General features: G+C 42.4%; 1 protein-coding gene across 18 annotated transcripts in view; it reads right to left on the bottom strand.

Moving 5' to 3' along the window:
• The window catches only part of ZBTB20 (zinc finger and BTB domain containing 20), a 518459-nt gene that overhangs the window by 190812 nt on the left and 311487 nt on the right, over positions 1–16160 (bottom strand). For 16 of the 18 annotated variants that reach the window (XR_010391606.1, XR_010391607.1, XM_064520252.1 and 13 more), the window contains one exon: positions 1535–1633. The exons of the other annotated variants lie outside the window; for them this stretch is intronic. The gene's annotated coding sequence lies outside the window, so the exon portion shown is untranslated. The remainder of the gene's footprint in view (positions 1–1534; positions 1634–16160) is intronic. 18 annotated transcript variants of the gene reach the window in all.

Genomic DNA, 16160 nt, shown 5'->3' with positions numbered 1-16160 from the left:
CCCTGCTTGGCTTTTTGATCCCAAGTTAGGCTCAAGATAGGGCAGGAGAGAACAGAATATCTTTTATTTTATGCTGGGAGTTGAGAGCGTTCCTTCTCGGAACAGAATTAGGTTTTACTATATGAAAATCTCATGCACAGGTCACCAATGGTTAGAATTCACACCACTGGATTTTGGGAATATACTTCACATCCTTCATTGTTACTCTACTAAAGATATGGATTGCAGTCATGGATTTCATGTCATTGTAGCATCTGTAATGGAAATCTTTAGAAAATTAAAAAAAAATGTGTATCTTACCAGGCCTCAGCATGTCTTACTCAGCCTTGGAAAGACTTCAGAGTGCAGTAACCACATTACTTGGACAGTGTATGGACAGCCAAGGGTACCTCAGTTACTATGCAGCTTTTACTGTTCCTTGTCATGTTGTTTCAAAACTCATTTCATGTTTTAACCAGTCATATATATATATGAAAGCATTGCACAACACTGGACAATGTTGCAGATCCACAGGAGATAACTGTGTCACAAACATGAAGCAGTCTGCACAAATATAAATAGCATGTCCCAAATCTGTTCTAAATTATGCTTATGCAAATCCATGGAAGTCAACTAGTACTAGTAACAGAGCAGAACAGATAAGAGCATTTAAGCACATAAAATACGATTCTATTTAACTACTGTTTATGGTCCAAAGCCTGCCAGCTTGCCATCACTTATCTTCTCCTACCTTCCCAGCATGGCTTTACAGGAAATAAGAAAGGGAAGAGTATCTGGGATTTCTAGTTTTATTTGTGTGCTGGAAGACACATGTCCATGAACATATGGACTTAAATGTGTCAGCATGCTACATCACTCTTACTTCAAGAATGTCATTAATTTTTGTGTGTGGAGTCCAAAATTGTAATGCCACATTAATACACAGTGGCTGTTTCTGTAATACATATGCCACAAGAAGCACACGTGTAGCATCCAAGGATAGGATTTTAACTTGATTTTGAATGAATTTCTGAATTGTAATACTCTCAGAAAATGAAGTGTTGATGCTACTAGTTGGAACAGGGCATTTCACAAATCTTTTTTTCACAGTTTCATCCATACACCTCTGACCTCCATGCTATTACACTACTGCAGATCTGGACTCTTCATACACAGCTGTTCCAACAAATCTCAGTTTGCTCTATAAAACATAGCATGTGCTATTTTTGAGGGACATCACATAAACTGGACAAAAATATATGACTGACATGCACTACTCTAGTCAAAAAGCAATACAAAGGGGAGAAAATTCTTTGCTGTGCTAACCTAACCTAAATTTCAATCTAAATCTCCTCAGGTGAATTAGCCTCTTTACCAAAAGTGCGGGTACAGACAGATACTGTGGGTATCAGCCATTCAACTGTTCCAGCTGGATAGAGTGAAAAATGTACTGCCAAGGGCTTTTCTGCTGTGAATCAACAGGTGGTTTGGCACCATGACTTCTACCTGCTTGTGGTTTTCATTTTTGGTTTCAAGACAGAAAAGGAGTTGATACCTTTCAATGCTGCATCTCAAGCGGACTGTACGGAGAGCAAGGTTTCATTCCAACCAATTCTCTCTGTCTTGCAAAGTTGAGGAAAACTGCCAACCACTGCTGCTCTTGCCATCAAGATGCAATGTAGGTATTAGAAAAAGGCAAAGGAAAGGGAGAGAAAAAAAGAAAAGAAAAACTTAAGTTTTACATAAACAGCAAACAGTACATAATGACTACATCTGAAGAAAATAAAATAAAAAGTAGTGGCTTTAGTGTAAGGAAGCAAATAAATGAAGTTTTGGAATGGCTTAATCTATAGGGTTTTTTAAAATAAAAATGACAATAACAGGGATAAATTCAAAATACACAAGCAGGTACAGCAAAATCAAAAGCAGCATCCAGATTTATTTACCTACATATGGAGAATATTTGTTTAAATGCAATTCCAAGAGATACAAGATTTTGAGAAACAGAACACAAGCTTAAAGGGACACCATTAAAGAAACAAATCTATCATAGCATCAAAATGAACTACACTATTACTCACAGAGCAGGCTACGCTCCTTCAACAAACACCCGGGAAAGGAGGATAAGCGCTTACAACATATGTTCTTGCCTGCAAATAGCCCAGGGTGTTTTTCTGTTTTTAAAGCCTTCTTCATGGGTCTAACTCTGCCTTTGCTGAAGGTGCCCATGCACACTGAATGCAGTGGGAACCAAATGGGGATAACTGTGTACTTTTAAAAATCACACTCTCTCTGTTTATCTGGTGTCCTCATTCTCGGAGGACAAGCGTGGGCTATGGAATAGTGCAAGTAATACAAAGCACTAGTCTAAAGTAAGCTTTTCAGAACAAAGGAAACTTATTTCAGTTCAGGGATACTTTTTAACAGATACTTGGGCATGTGCATCTTCAAAATAGTAGTCAAGAGCAGGTAAAGACTGCCTAGAGATCCTTACTGTGATAGAAGTTTCAATGCCCTTTCATATAATAAGAGTTCTTCAGTGCTACTCTCAACAACCATTAAGAGAACAGCCAGTGAAACTATGCTTTCCAGATTAAAGAAATGAAAGTCACTGCCTCTCCACTAACAGTAGAAGTAATGAGAAAGCATCAACACATGTGCTGGTAATCAAAACGGGCCCACGTTCACCGATGCACAGAAAGGTGGAACCCTAACGATCAACGACAAACTTTGCTTTGTCCCAGTAAGCGTGAAACCACTTTAGGGAGCTCTGTGTACTAGGTAACCTGCACAACATGAGAACTGCATGATTAGACTGTAGTAAATCATCTATACTAACAGAGACTGAGGAGCAGAGCTGAAAGAAAAGGGAACTATCTTACTGTGAAGACATAATGACTTACCGGGGTGGTGGGGGGCAATGATCTATCCCTGAGCTGAAAAGAGAAATCAGAGAAGTGGGTCTTTTTTCCTGTAAGAAGGTGTTTCCGGAAAAATTCACTTCTGAGATAACCAAAATGGAAATTTTAAGTCAACTGGCTAGAAAAAGAGAAAAGAGCCTTCCAGACCAGGAGTTGGGAAATATTTGCTTTGACTTTTCTTGTGGAAAACTGTCATTCCCACGGAAAATTTTTATTTTAAGAAGAAGAATTTCCACTGAAAAATCATTCCAACGGAAAATGCCTGGCCACGGCTACGGAGGAAAAGGCCACTGGCCTAAGCCAGGGAAAGGAGACCACTGAGGTCAGTGGACTGGGTAAGAGGAGTGCAAGGCTGTTTCAGGTTCTGCCACAGGCCTTCTGCATGATCTTGGGCAAATTACTTCCACTCGCTGTGGTACTATTTCTCCTCCATCCTTGGCTATGTAGACTGTGCACTTTTCAGGGCAGGAACTGTCTCTCACTATATGTTGTATGCTGCCTAACACAACATGCATGTTTAATGACTTGAGCACTGCAGTAACAACAGTATTTTCCCTCCTACGGCAGCTAGTTTGAGAGACAGAGAAAAAGAGCAAAATGCAATCTATGCATGCAACACACTGCTAATCAAACAGTAGACAGTATACCATGGGGATGTGTGTGTGTGGGGGGTATCTTTTCATCGTAGAACTAATCAGATTTTATACGCACAAAATCAGACAACTATATAGCCCAGTCTTGTGATCTGTGTTCCACGCTGCCAGAAATAAGGCAAGAAAGGAGGGGGGCAATCTCCTGTGTTCCTAATGAAAGAAGAGATACGACTGGACTATGAGCTGATGAGGTTACAAGGCAACAGCGATGCCATGAGTTGTTTGGGCTTAAAGCCAGATGCCTTGTATTTCCTTTGATTGTTTCTAAATAATTAATGGTATTAATTTAATCATGTGACCCCCTTTTAGTATTTGGCTCTGTGTACTAACACTAAACATAAAGGAGAAAAACGGGACTGTCTATAGCATACTGAATATTGATGCTATGTGTTTGGACTGCATCAACAGCTGATACTCATATCCATAAGACTATGTATCTACAGCACATACACAGCGCTTGCACGGAGTAGATCAAGGAGTAGCCTTCATACTCCATCCATAAACCAGCTCTTCCACAGCATATGGACACTACATGTTTGAAGTAGTAAAATAGAGGGTACAGTTCTCTCCCCGCCCACACTAAGATGAACCTGCCACTACTATTTCACGTAACGTTTTCTGGCAAGCTCCCAGTTTTCAGTCATGCTGGTTTGCTTGAAAGAAACACTCAGAGGAGGCTCTGCTTGTCTTGCTTTTCGAACAAACAAAATAATCACATGTCTTGAGCTAATGGTCCAAAGCTTAATGAAGACCACAAAAAGAGGCTGCCCGTGATGTGAACAGTCCCTTCTGACTTACCCACATAAGCTGCTGCTGCTGGCAAAAGGAAATGGATTATGAGGATAATAAGTAACCCTGAGTTCTGGTCTAGACAAACCTTTGGTTGGTTCAGCTGCAGTGAATGCACAAAGAAAATGGCAACCACCACCAGCAAAAGTTTCACTCACTTCTCCCAAATTGTCCATACTACGGCACCAGCAGCAACAGTGGTTAAACCCTGTATTCCTGCACCTCTCTTGTTGAAGCTGTAAGTCTCAGAGGCACCAAATAATCTTAGGGGTATATTCGGAGCATTAGAGCTGAGTAGTAGGACCGCCAAAATATGACAGCAGAAGTCCCAAACAAATGAAGACTAAGAAAGGGAGTCTTCCTCCTCCCTACTCACATATACTTGGTAGAAAATGTTTCCCCATCCTGCAGCATACACTCACCTTCACACACCTCACTTACCCTTTTTTCCTATCACATTTCCCCTTCTTTCCAATCTCACAGCCGCTACCATCACATACAGATGTATATGGGCTAGCTGTGAGGTGACTGAAGGGAGAGAGAAATCTGACAGCTGAGAGTAGATTCCTGCTTTGCCCAGCAATGTCCAACATTTCTGGAGGTAAGGACATGGCAGTAAGAGGCTTTCACAGATGTCAAAACAAATTTCCAAAAATGTGCGCTAAGCTAAGCTCATCAGAAAACAGATGTGGTGAGTCAGAGAGGCCTTGGTCAAGTCTTGTTTCTTACGTTTTATCCAGTGCTCCCTCTTCGGCAGTCATTCTGTTTCTAGACTACTGCATCGAGTACTGGCATTAGGGCTCTCTACAATTACAATTCTTCAATCAAGAATGAAACAAGTGAATGCTGAGGAGTTCTGCATTTGAAAGTCTGCTCCTAATCTTCAAGGACTTTGCAGTTAAGGCCTAACAATCCTACAGGCAACTATCTCCACTGAAAACTCACCAAGACAGCTGGGTTCACAGGAAGAAATTCATGTCATTACAGAAAGCTCGCCAGGACCATACACATACCACCCAAGCTGTGCAACGCGGACTGCAGCAGAGCCAAAGCCTGCACAGGCCCTACACACTGGAGAGAATTTCACCTAAAGGGAGCCCAATGCCAGGCTGCAGCACTTCAGAGCGAGTAGCAGAGCACTCTGGGTATCCGAGTTTAGACTGTGGGGCACTTCTGCAAAAAGGGAGCAGAGCGAATATGCGACTGACCACACTAAGCAGCAAACACTTCAACCCATCTTATAAATCGTTAACAAGGTAAGAAGGTTTGGTAAGATCATGGTTTTATTTCTCATGGGCATATGTTAATGCAGAAAACACTAAATAACATTGGTGGAAACAGGAAGAGGAGTAGTAACTTGTACAGAAACTTAAAGTGACAACTTCATTTCCAACCAGGTACCTACGCAGAGTGGCAACACATAAGTAACAAGGATATCAGAAGCACCTGAGACAGCTAAAGGGGAGTTAGAGAGCTCCCCAAAAAAGTAATGAACAGATAAATGGGCACTGTGGTTTTGAAATGGAATGAGAAGAACTTGTTTCAAGATAGGAATGATCAAGTAGAAATGACTAAATTGTTTGTAAGGTAGAAACATTGGAAATAGCCAACAACAGAGTTGAACACAGTTTGAGTCTCAGCACTTTAGGAACAGCCTCTGTATTTATTTGCTTGTCTTTCTATATTTTGGGAGTGGGGGTGTTGTAGAGCAAGAAGACATTCTTCCTGTAGCAGCAAGGATCTCTAAAAGTGTCTACCTATCAAACCTTGCTGAGAATGTATCTTTTGTTCTTTCTTCTGCGTTATTTCCCTTTAATGATAGCTTTGCAGTGAATCCCACTTGTGAGTAGCTCAAATAAATGCAAATTTTATCTTGTAAGCAATACCCTCCAAATACTACTACAATTGAAAATGAAAATGTAAGAGCTAAAAGGCACTGGTCTTCCCCAGTGCCCTCATCTCCCCAGGGTACTGGACTGCTTGCTATTATTATATATGGAGTACCACGCAGGGTACTTGGCATTATAAATATGTACTGTATTGAAATATATAGCGCAAGTCTCCAGGGCCCTAAATTCTAATTAGAATTAGAGTTCTGCAAATAACTGATTTATTTGGGTAAGCTGACCAAACTGAGAACATTGAAAGAAAAAAAAAAAAAAACTGTGAATTTAACAAAATGGGGTAGTTGGTTGTTTGTGTTTGATACATTTTAATTAAAATACTTTTGTTTCAAAAACAAAAAAGTAGAAATCTTGTTTAGAAAATATCAAAACAAAACCTTTTGACTTTCCAAAATATATTTTTTACAGTTTTTCTCAGTTAATTTATTTTCATAGTTTTGGATAGCCCATGTCTGAGGCAAGCAATTTTCAGCAAACAAAACATTAGACCTAACAATTTTACCCAGACCTAAACCTAAGGGCTAAACTGTGAGTCTACCAGCTGGTGACTTTCTTAGGGAGGTACCAAATCAGTCCAAACATAGAACATCAGGACTGGTCGCTGAAGGCAATCTCTCTGTGATCCTTAATGCCTTAAGAGAGTAAGGAGAAGGCTCGTATACAGAAGATGGATGAGGTTACAGCCATGCTCCTATGCATCCAATATCAACCTCTCTGGGGACTGGTTCCAACTCTTTGTAGCTAGTAACTGCAAGCACTAGAATTCAAATAGCAACTTTTTCAGTTTATTAGAGGAAACCATTACCAGCCGTAGCCTTCTGTAGTCTCTCTTACTCTGCTCAGGAAGAGACAAAACATGACTGAGAGAGACACTACTGTGAATAACCCACTAGGTCAATGCAAAAGGTCTTGATCAGAGAGGCAGGACATTTGGGTGCTGTTCTTGGTTTTGCTGCTGTCGTGGTCTCTGAGGTGAGTTATTTCATTTCTTTACACTTCTCTCTCTGTCCACTCTTTGCCTGTGCTGTCTCCATGCTCTTCAGGGTTAGATCCACCTCCTAAAGTGTGTGTGTGCAGTGCCTAACACAACGGATTGCTTACGTCATCTGGGGCCTGAACGATTTATTGTAAAATAAATAACTGCTTGACTGCAGTCAAATCGCTTTTTAATGCCCGTAGTTTTACTTGCATATATTTAGTGGCCCATCATGGGAACACCAGTTTCTTTTTTAATTAATTACTGATTAATAGAGGTAAAACATGTACGGAAGATGAGTCTAGATTTTTCACGTTTCCTCAATTTCGGCTTTAAAAGAAAGCATCTCATTTACAACTACCAGCAACCAACAGGGACACCTCCTGAATGAAGTGTGAATCCACCAAATCCCCTCAGCACTTTCATATCCGCATTTTGGGGGGACAAACCCATTCATTCTTCCAGGGAGGGAAAGGCAGCTGGATAGAAAGAGCTTCTCAGTGGAACGCTACAGCTCTACCCCAAATTCTCTGCACAGGGTTTAGCCACAAAACTGTCACTAGTACAAATGGGAAATGCCAGTTACTAAAACAATCCTATGGAACATCTGTGAAAAGGTATAAAGAGTCTGCGAGACTGAAAGAAAGAGGTCTCGCTGCCTCTGTTTTGGAGGCCTCTCACATCCTCTGAGGCCTACCTGTTTAAGTAACAGAAGTCTTTAGAACTTGTTAGAAAATAAACACTATAGAAATAGAAACTGATGCCACGATACAAACTCCTCAACTTCGACATGTAGCACTCAGGGCTGGGGGTGGGGAGATTTTGCAGAGCACACATGGCTGTCACTGACAATAAAGTCAGTCACGTTTTTAAAACACTGGGGACAGAGCTGCAAATGTGCCCCATTATGTCTTGAGATGTACTCCCTGGGTACCAAAGGTGCGTGGGTTATTGTAAGCTCGTGTTACTTTGCCGAGACCATAAAAGGCAGAACAAAGTACAGCCTGAGAAAGATCAACTGCAGAACATACGTGGTGATTATTTCTGCTGTATGGGCCTGCTTGTGTGCCTTGGGTCTCCAGGAGTCCCGCTGTCGCGTTAGCCCCACACTGCTTGTTCTCCAGCCTTCTGACTTCTGCCCTTTAAATGGCAACACCATATTGCTGCTGTTCAGCTCAAGGAGACACCACTCCCGTTTTGGAGCCTCTGTGCCCTTGAGGCTGAGCCTAACCCACAGCCTCATGCTGGCGGTTGTTGCAGGCTTACAGACCACGCGGATAGCTGCCAAAGCGAGCATGCTCTGTCCAAGGGCATCATTTGCAGTCAGCAATCCCCCTCCACATGAGCGCCCCTACTTCGCCTGCCATGCCATGCTGCAGGAGCAATTACTATAATTAAAAATAAATCCTGCTCCCTGTTGATTGTCCGTACTTATTGGCCATTGCTGCCATCTAGCCAGAAGCATCACCAATACTCACAGAAGCCTTGAGACTGTTTATTTTCCCTTTGCTGCTGGCCTGAAGTGGGGATAAACGCAGCCCCTGCTACTTGTTACCTCTGTGGAGGCATTTGCAAACTTCCTATGGGGTTCCTTTTTTTTAACAAGTGACAACGTACTCTGTAAGTGCAAGTGTTCTGGGGACACAAACAGGAAAATGGAGATCAGATGTAGCTGTAGCTGGAGAAAGGGAAAACTCAAGATAAAGGCAGGAGATTAGAGAGTGATAAAAAGAACAAAGAAATGCTTGGGAAGGGGTAGTTAGCTACTCCTGCTGCTGACTTACTCTGGCAAGGTAGTTGCAGCAGAAAAATTTTGTCAAATTTGCCAAATTTGAAAAATTTGGGCAGGTGTTACTGGAGGAATGCTGGAAATCTGTTGGAAAAAGTTTCTGGATGTTATTCGAAAGGTGTTCAGAAGTTGTTTACTCTAGCCAGCACTGAAGGATGTGCTGCAGGTCACAGCTGAGGAGCACTGGCTGGTGTTACTAGAGCTGGCGAAGTAGGAATGATAAGAAGTGCTTTCAGAGGGTTTCCAAATTCAGACAGGTCCTTCTAAGGCTTTGCTGCCAAAATCCTGTCGTGAAAATGTTCTAGATGGAGGACTCACCCTGCAGCCGTCCCTTCATCTCTCCTTGGCATAGGCGGCATGAGAGAGGATGAAAACCGAGTTTTCTAAGGCGGAGATTCAGAAATGGAAACATTCAGATGGGGTTTCATGAACTGCTTTTTGCCTACCATTCAGCTCAGAGAAACCAGCCTAAGCTTCCAGACACTGTGGCCATTCACTTCTCTGAACAATATGGCTTCAGAGCCACAGCTTGTTCTTCCAGCACTATAATAAGCAGAAGGTGAAGCATAACTGGTAAAGAGAAAATAAACATGACAGCATCATGCAAGAAAAAAAGAAGGAAGGAGGAAAGGGCAATACATGTTTGTGAATCAGAATTTTTGTTACTGTACTTCCTATTTCACAAGGGAAGAAAAAAAGAAAAAGTCGTATTTTGCTTCCCTGAATTTTTTCCACTAAATAGGGAGGTTTCATGGGTAACCAAGAGTAATATTCAGCTCTGAATCCAATTTATGCAGTGAGATGGGATTAAAAAAGGAACATAAGGCCTGGATTCTGAACCTGCTCTACCAGTTTTGATTTGAATACGACCCAAGTCTTGAAATGGCTTGTTTTCCACTTCTGGTTTGGAGCTGGTTGAAATATTGCCACAGTAGCACTTCCTGTAAAATTTTTGTCCAAGATTCTCATTATTTGGAACTAAGCTCGAAAGATTTTGGCACCGTGAAATCCAAACAAAACTCTGTTCCTGACTCAACTGGCCCAGGAGTCAACCCAAGCTTAATCTGGTTCTGGGTCCAAATCCAGCTTCAGCCCATTTCCGTTGTTACACAGATTATGCCATACTACCACCTCTAGCCTCAGGATTTATAATGCCTCTTTGCAGGATGCATATTTGTGTGTAAATACATAAATCACATCAGATAAACAACAAAGACATGCCAGAAAACAGGAGGGGAGGGGAGAGAAAAGATACCTACCAAGCAGTTTGTCTCTAAAGCATTGCCAGTTGTGAAAGGACTTGACGTGCTAATATCCGTTCATTCAGACTCTTACAGACACGCTAAGAGCGTGACGGCTGGCAGGCAGTGCATTTAAGTGCTGTTACTGAGGCCCCCAAATATTGACAGAGTGCCAGACTCTGAGAAACTATTGATGTATGCAGCCGGCCGCTGCTCCAGACACCTCTCAGACAGAGTCTTTAAATGTCACAGATTAATGAATTTTCATGAAACAGAGAATGAGAGAAAGAATTAAAAAAAAAAAATCCCACAGCACCAACATTAAAGCATCTTTTATCCCTATGCAAAATTCTGCCCTAAAGCCTCAAGATTTCTAATAGATAATAACAGATCATAAGTCAGCAGTAGATACGGGGTTGAGGAGGTTAGACCTGCTAGATCATGCAGTACATCCTCACACAAAGCCAAGATGTGAGAAGATGTTCACTCTGAGAAAGAATTGGATGTCAAGGGCCACTCAGATCTCAGCCTCATTTGATCCAAACCCACAAGTCACAAAGTTTAAGGCGTAGATTTAGTTAATAATGGTGCTCGTGTTGGGTAAAAATGGGCCCAAACTGCAAAGTTCTGATGTTGATTTTGAACAACTCTAAGTTTAGGGCCTTTCAAATAGACAGCTTTACTTGGACCCTTCCTTAGTACTGAATATTCTGCTTGATCTTACCCTAGAAATTGCCGAAGTTATCATATAACATTTTTATGTCATCAGATAAACCAAGTATGCTGATTATTTCTTTTTCTCATTTATATCAGTGAACTCAAATATGTATGAAAGAACTTCAAATACCATTAAAATGTAATAATGCAAAATGCAGTCGGAACATAAATGACAACCCTATGCACAAGACATCACTTAAAGAGGAAGGAAGTGAAGGGATAATGTATGCAAGGATAAAAATGGGCCATTTATACCCAACTGCATTAAAAATACAGCTTCAGCGAGCCCCTCTGCATACAGCCACTTGGAAGCAAGGCTCCAAGTGCCATTTGCTCCACTGTTCCCAGAGTCACAGGTGCCAATTCCCATCAGGCTGAACCGCCCTCCCGGCCCCTCGGGGCTGTCCCGCAGGGTTTCTGTTGAATGCAAGGGCACTGAGTGGGATGAGCAATACTGTGCCCGGCTACTGGCTGGCTGCATCCTTCCCCCTCGAATGCACAGCCATTTGACAGCACCGGACAAGAAAGGGAAGCTGCCACCGCCATGACCACGAGGCCTGTCGCAGGGGTCCTGTGAAGCTGAGAACACATTGCACAAGCAAATGGAGTGCCGCAGGAAAAGCCCTCCTCTGAAGGGCAGTGTGCTCTGATGTTAGAGCAGGGGATCAGGAGAAAGGATTGTACGCAACGCATCCTGGATATGCAGGGCCGGCTCAGGGAAGCAGGCAGCACGTGTGAGGCAATGTATCCCTAAGCTTCAGCAGCACAGCAAGACCTTGGGGTTCTCCACTTAAATTTTGACTGCAGAAAAGTCAACACTCTTCACTAAATGAAGTTCACCTAAGTATCCTCTGTCTCTGGCCACACGAGGCTTTGCTCATCACAGCAGCTATAAAAGCTTACTGTAAGAACAGGGACTAGCACAAGTAATGTTCAAGAAAAAAGCTTGTTTTCACATCGTCTTGTCAGTCAGCTTATTTGTTACTGCCTTTGCCAAAGCAAAAAATTTTATTTTCAAAACATGAAGCTACTTTTCTGACCGTTAAGCCAACTGGAAACAAGTTTACGGACTCTGACGCTAAGCTCCAGCTCCTCTGACATAGACCTCTTTGGTTTTGGAAAGCCAATGTGCTTCAGAACGGCATTTGTTCGTAGTCCCACTAAGCTCAGCTCTGAACCCTGCTTTCCTGCACCTCCCATGCCCACAATCTGAGTGCTCCTCTGTAGGGCTGCACATGTGGCCATCAACTGTATTATGACCTAAGATGACCAGCCATTTGTGCCATTCGCTCTGGTCACTACCCAAAGCACTGCGCTTACATCATGTAGTGCCAGCTAGGGTTTCAAGGGTGGTGATGCTGAAAACTGAGCTTTCTTGGCTGTACGTCTTAGCTTTACAAAAGTACTTGCACAGATACAGGCTAGTGTAACTTCTCCCCAGCCCACTTCCCTGCCACCACACAGCCCATAGCTGCCAGCGCTGCAGTAGGGTGTCCAACACCAGTCCCCAGAGCTCAACAGTGACCTGAAGCAGTAGCGAGCGCCCATCCTCTGTGGATTGGCCACAGAGAAGAGAGAGCACACACACAAGAGTGGATGACACAAACGGCTGATTGAGTGCATGAGAAGGCAATGCGTGAGAGCCTTTTTATTTTAAGACCAATTTATAAAAAAAAAAATCAATATAGATCTTCACACAGGGAACTATTTTACACATCATTTAAAAAACAGTACTTTTTCTTTAGGACTCTAAAGAGCTTGTTTGAACATTATTGTGCCTTCTGGCTGCCTTCTATATCTTCTATTCCTCCTCATGCACTCCTTTTCCCTTCTCCTTTCTTCCTCTTCCTGTTTTTTTTTTTTTTTAATAGTAACTGTCACAAAGAACTGAACTAGTGATTCATTCAGTCCAGTAACTCATCTCCAACAATGGCCAACACCAGTTTTATTGAAGGAAGAGGTAACCCCCCCCCCCATAGGCAGATAATCTTCTCTCCTATCAAAGTCTTCTCCTACACCTCAGTAGAGACTGGCTTCAATCTTCGCACAGCAGCTTTAATTAATATCCCAAAATGCATTAATGTTCACTGCAGTAATCCTGGATATGCCTACCTGCCTCACAAACACGCGGTGCCTTGCTGAATCGACTGACCCTGCCTGCGTATGCCCACGCTGGGCAGTGCAGCAGAGGCAGGTGCAGGGGGGCACTGGGCGAGATGATCCCTGAAGCAGCACAGAGGCATGGAGATGCCCTAGCTAAAAAGTCGCCCCTCGCGAGGGCCAACCAGGCCTCTCTGACATGGCCATATGCCTTGCAGGTCCAAAGCGAGCTCAGCAGACATCTGGCTGGATGCACTCACCACCAGTGGTACGACCATGGCGTGCTGCGACATGTTTTCCAAGGAGCTGAAGCAGGGAGAAGGTGAAGCGGGAGCCCTTCGCGGGTGCAGCACCCTGGGAGCACATTAGCGCTACCACTGACTGCCTGCCAGACGGCGTGGCGTGCTTCCTTGCCTGAGCTGGCATTGCAGAGCCACAGGCACGTCGCGGAGCAACTCCGACATGATCGCTGCCATCATAAGCGCAGAGCGTCTCCCCGGGCAAGGCAAACACGGTCGCCTCAAAGACGGAGCTGTTACAGGTTTGGGGCTTTACACCAAGCAGCCTGTAAGAAACTTTCTAGGGAGATTTTTCCAGAGGAATAGGAAAAGGAAGCTAAAAATTTTACAAAGTAGCAGAACTCTAAGTGAGCAGGTTGGAAAGAGAGCAAGCCGGGCGATTTGCTAACTTGCTGCAGGGCTAGGCCACATGTTTTTCAATGAGCTCTTGGCATTTTAACTAAACGAAGGGACTGAGTTAGTAGACACAACAAAGTCTTATGACTTGTCCGAAGTTATGCAATATGCTTCTCTCCCTGTCTATTTTTTGCACATGCTAGAATAGCTAAATCTTGTTTCTGTTTTCTTTGTATGCCAATGTTAAAACCACCCATAAATTGTGCACTAATTCCAAGCCTGGGATAACAGAGGTGGTTATTATGTTGTTGTCAGACCTACACAGGGCAAAGATTTGGAAGAACTGGAGATAGTAACGGTCCCAATACACATGCAAAATAGTAATTGCAAGGGCATGAATAGGAAGAAAAGTGTTACAAAATCAAAATTATTAAGTCTGAAAGGGACTTTGGAAGTTCCCAAGTTCCACCTCCTTCATCTAGTTTAGGATGATATCGAAGGCCATGTCCTTTGTATCATCTCATCCCTTTGATTGTCTCTATATACATTCCATCAATTAATTCATTCCTTGTAATCATTTCTGATTACTGTTGCCTAACTTCCATCTTTTTCCTTCGTGTGTGTGTGTGTACACATGACAAACAGATCACAACTGTCTTGCATACACCCCTGCTTGTTACGAGTCACACCTCTTCTGCTGACTTACTGCTCTCTTAATCAAAAGGGCAGGTGGAAGCAGTCGGGATTCATTCTTCTTCCTCTCTCTTTCTCTCTCTCTCTGCCTTTTTTTCAAATGGCACAAGTGTCAACTTCCTAAAAGGATGTTTGGCATAGCCGAGTTCAGTCATGTAACGTACAAAGTCGGCATGATCAAAAGGTTGCAGAGCTGCCCACTGCTAAAGAAGAGGAAAAAAAGGAAACTGGGATCTCTTCTGAAGTGCAAAAGAATGCAGGAGCCAACCATTGCCGATAGAAACACCAGGTCTATTAGCAGCAGCAGTGGGTCTAAAACAAGTCAATTAGGTCCAGATTCCAACTTCTGCTAAATTCAGAGTTATTCTGATTTTCCTGCCTCTAGAGAAACAGGGATGTACATGGCTACAGAGCTGCAGACTTTTATTCTCTGTGCTTTACATCATTTATTTAAACTGACTATGCCTATGTGAAAAAATAGCAGTTGTTTTTATTGTCCAAGTTGCTGAAAATAGTCAGCCAGAATATGGATTCACACATCAAAAACACATATGCTATCTGGTGTTTTTATATTGCTGCCTCTCACTACAGTATTTTATTCTTGTTCTATCCATTGCTGAGAAGGAGAAAGGATATTCCTCCCTTTTACACAACTAAGATTGTTATGGTTTCATGTGGAAACTGGCTTGCAATTGTAGGGTGCTTCACAACTGCTTATCTGCATGCTCGCGTATTCCTCTACATATCTGATGCAATGCTTCTGCTTTTATTCAGCCACCCTATTTGCACTACTTTACTGCATTCTTGTGAAAATGTTCACATCGTCTTACCAGATGTCACCATTAGGGAATACTCCAGCTGCGCCATGGGCTTCTGCCAAACGCCCGAACTCACAGTGGCCTACCAATTGGTGATCAGAATATTCTGCACTAATAACCACTCCATGAACAGAGATTGAGTTTACAGGCCAAAAGACAACCCCAAAAATGTAGACAGAGAAGTTCGTTGTCGATATCCATTTAACACAAAAATCTTAATTATAAATAGCTTTCAGTCCCAGAACAATAGCCAGGAACTTGAGATTAATTCCCCCTATGACACAGAATGTGAAGAATAACCAGAATTTGTAATCAACACCCAGAGGACAGAGCATCCAAATTGTAACAGGGATTTGGGATTCATTCCCAGAGGACATAATATATGATTTGGAACAGGTAGACTGGGATTAATTTTTGATTATGAAATATTTGAACAGCAATTTTCAACTTTTAATGAAGAGAGGATGTGGACACCACAATTAATATAATTTCAAAGTCTCTCCATCATGTTTCAAGACACAGATGACAGAGCACAAATAGCTCTGGTCGTACACAAGATAATGTGGGAGTGCCACCTAAAGGAAAGTGCACTAGAATGGGACTCTGGAGAGAAGTGGGCAAAGATAGGAGTTGCAGTTGCCTCATTTCTATTAAAACTTGCTTTTTGAAAATTCTGTCTTAGAAGTAATTATTCTGTGTTTGCTGACTTTACATGGATAAGTCAGAAAACATCAGTATGAAAACACAGGGTTTTTTTCTTATACAAAGAAATAATTAAAGGTGTTCAACTGAGAAATGATTCTTGTTCTGAAGAGAATTTCAAAATGGGAATGTGCAAGACAAAATACATAGAACCTCAGCATATCCAGTGGGGTAGGGGGAATACAATCCAAGTTTCTAAAAACCGTTAGAATATAATAAAATAGCTAATTATTCACCTAGAAC

The sequence above is a fragment of the Dromaius novaehollandiae genome, chromosome 1, assembly GCF_036370855.1.
Source record: "Dromaius novaehollandiae isolate bDroNov1 chromosome 1, bDroNov1.hap1, whole genome shotgun sequence".
Lineage (NCBI taxonomy): Eukaryota > Metazoa > Chordata > Aves > Casuariiformes > Dromaiidae > Dromaius > Dromaius novaehollandiae.
Note: the sequence above shows the minus strand (reverse complement) of the source record. Positions and strands in the feature narration are given on the sequence as shown.